Genomic DNA, 3,713 nt, shown 5'->3' with positions numbered 1-3,713 from the left:
TCAACATGTAAACCAAGTGAGGCCAAACTTCTCGCTTCACCCAGTGCCCAAACAAAATGTTAATACGAAAATATAGCTTTTAGAACCTGCCTTCCACTTAAGTTTTTACCTTACAGTTAGATCATGCAACTTACATTTTTTATGGCAATAGCATTTATTTTTACCAGCACATCTCTAAGCACAAATATTTTGCATTATTTGCCTTAAATCAAATGATTGGGCTGAGTCGAGAGAAATTTTAGGTGGCTTTTGGCCACACAGGAGAACCATATATACCCCCTCCCCCCTCCTCGAAGAAAAAAGAAAAATAAGAATATTCATCAGAGCAAAGAATTTTGAACAAAAAATTTAAACGTATCTGACATGAATGCCCAAAAACGTCAGCTCAATTGTCGGAAAATAAAACCCAAGAAGTCCAACCCCTGGTTATAAAGTTTTCCAACTCAGAATGGCATCAGGAAAAGTGGAACTGCCCTGCCACGGTGGCTAAAGGGTTAGGGCTCTTGATTACTAATCCTGGCAACCCAGGTTTGACCCCAGCCTTGGAGGCCACATTCCGATGAAGGCAAAACACAGGGCACCTTGTGTACTGTGCAATGTCAGACCATGCAAAGAACCCCAGGTGGCTGAAATTATCTGGAGCACTTGACTATATAGCCCCCCTTATAGCCCGAGTTGCTTTAGGACGCTAAACCCCATAACCAACCAACCAAAATGGAACACGAATAACATCATACATCTGAGCAACAATGATCAGCTAACATTTTAGCATCTCAAGCGGATAACTTCCTGAAAATGCATTGTTCTTGCAAACAATGCAAGCAATTTGCATTCAATAACTATGAAAAATGGTTGAAAATATAGCTATAGATTTTGAAGTACAGCCACCAATAATATAGATGATACCTCCAGTCTTGTAAGCTGCACAGCAGTGCTACAAACAAACAGTGACAATTTATAAGTAGCTTCAGAGCTTATAGCTTCGGACCATTTTTGAAATTCATGTGTTCTAATGAAGCTTTCACTGCAAGTTTTTATCTCCGCCCTGCACAAATCGATTTTAAAATTTCACACTTTACTGTTTCTGTGGCCTCAGACGATTTCTGCAAGCAACACTATGTTTGCAATGTCGCTAACAATAACTGCACGTTACTGCCCATTCCCAATGTGAAGAAATTTTGATGCATTCGGTCATCTTCGACATTTTATGAACTCAGTCACCTTCAGTCATATTATTTCAGCCATTCAATGTGCATACGAATGTTCGAATAATGTCTGCAAAGCAACCACTGCTTCCACCAGCATACTGACTCTGGCGATAAAGCAAGTTTTGGTTTAGGTCTGATGTTTGAAAACAGTTCTACTTTGTATTTTTTAAAGACTGTCCCATGTGCCAAAGACAGGGAGGGGAGTCCAAGGAATGTGATGCAATCATTAACTCAAAATGTTGGAAAGGCCACTAGAGTGCCCTTTAAGCAGTGTTCAAAAAAGCCATGAAAGACTCTCCTATCTGCTGATGTGCTCCATGAATGCACGTGGGCACAGAGAAGGGTAGAAAACAGCCAATGCCACAGTTCTCTTTTGGGCTACTACAATGTATATTGTATACACACAGCATAGTGCATACAGGCATATAGAGATGAGCACGCTTCTCTAGAGCACTCAAACAGTGTTCTGTGGGACAAATAATATGCAATCTTATCGCAGTTGCTGAGCTTATCCATTTAACATTTGATATGGTGCACAATATCAACGCAGCTGCATGGCATAGCTACAGCACAAATATTACCAGTTAAAACAACTACATTCATGAGAATTCAGAATTTTTTTCTCCACTAGCCCAGCTAGCACAAGCCTTCTCATGTCTGTACATGTATCCGGAAGTTAATGAAAAAAACTAGGCATTACTGCCTGAATGTGCTAATAAAATATTTCAGATGACCATCAGTTCTAGGTTTCAACCCTACTTATAGCACTATTCACCAAGACAACACTATCATTGCATGAAAATATTGAAATGCGCAATCCAGAAAATGACATAGCAAAAAGGAGCCCTGAGGTTTACTGAGTTTTGATATATGCCTTTATTTGTGAGATAGCACCATGTGAGCTATATTTCGTGAATTTTATGCTAGTGATAAAACTTCAGCCATTTACGGTATTTAAATGAGCTCAATGAAACAAAACAAGCAACAATATTATGTCCAGTTTTAAAACATAGGGCATGGGCTACATTACAAACATGTGCTACAGCCATTTGCTGAAGCAAAGACAAAAGCAACATCACATCAAAAGCACATCAGCAGTGACAAGTTAGCACCAGTACTCACCAGTACCAGTACTGCATTACAAAGTAAACGCAAGAAATGTTTTTAAAGATTTTTAAATGGTTTATTTTCAAACAACACTTGGTTGCTGAGGGGCAACAAAAAGGCAAACAAGGTGTCATTAGACTTGAAATATGCACTTGAAAAAGCACTGGTTTGGTAAACATTTACATTACAGAGTCAACATTGTAGCTGTGTAGCATGCAACCTTTGTGTGAATCAAATAGCATGCCGCCTACAATGCATGCATCAATACTGTGGCCTTCAAATTTGTGAGGTGCGTGCAATGAACGCCGGTCTGTCATGCAACAGAAGAAATAACACATGATACCTCGCTCCTCTGAGGGCGCAGCCATTGCAAAAGTGGCTACATCCTTCAGGCCAGCTTTGTAATAAAGAAAAAAAAAAAACAAAACAAAACGACCATAAGGCGACAACAGTAAACACACATAACGAATCTTCTTTTTTTTTTTTCTAATTATGAAAACGGTCAACTGTCAGCCGTAGCGCTTCCCGTAGTAGTCATGAAATAGAACTCTCTGGGGCCTACACCTTCACAAGAAAGTTAGTACGCTCGATAACTGCGAACTGCTTCGCTATACAGCCCAACGTTTCAGACACTTGCGAGAGAGACGCCGGGAGTGATAAAATCAACTACTGCCACTGCATGTCTAGCCTACGGCCAACACTGCTATAAAAACAAATTTTGAAAAACAAAAAATAAACGCAGCCTTGCCACTAATATATTAGTCGTTATATGCGTGAAACATCGTAGCAAAGCACGAAGAAACAGTGCCACTTGTCGAAGCAATTATTATTGTGGCTGCGCTTATTAAGATCAGTGGCAAAAAAAGAGCTAGTTATTTGCCGACGGAGGGACACAGTGAACACAAGCTCAAGAACGAAATACGACGAATGCGTCGAAATCACAAGACGCTGGGTTAGTCTGCACCCTGTTGTTTGAAACGATGCTCACATAAAACCATCTGTATTACGCAACTGACAACGCTCAGTACTTAATCCCAGCTGGCAACGCTTCTCTCATAATTCTGAAGTGTTCCGAAACACCAGAAGATAAGGTTACACACTGCACTCAATCTACGTATCTGCACATCACGGAACTTCGAACTGGAGAAGAGCACAGGAGCACAGAACTCACCTGGTAAAAGCGTTTGTAATTCACGTCCCGAATCTTGACATTTGTTGGTATGCGACAAATCATAATGCCTAGTTCTACAACGAACAAGTTATAAACCCATAAACAACGCTCGAAAGTGCCTGCTACCGCATGGAAGTGTAGATACCGCAACCACCGCAACTTCCGATAAAATTCCCCGTGCTGTTGCCAGACCAGCCGAGACGCTGTCGGACTACGATGTCCGACGT

The sequence above is a fragment of the Amblyomma maculatum genome, chromosome 1 (genome assembly GCF_055883805.1).
Source record: "Amblyomma maculatum isolate TAMU_Amacu chromosome 1, ASM5588380v1, whole genome shotgun sequence".
NCBI classification, from domain to species: domain Eukaryota; kingdom Metazoa; phylum Arthropoda; class Arachnida; order Ixodida; family Ixodidae; genus Amblyomma; species Amblyomma maculatum.
Note: the sequence above shows the minus strand (reverse complement) of the source record.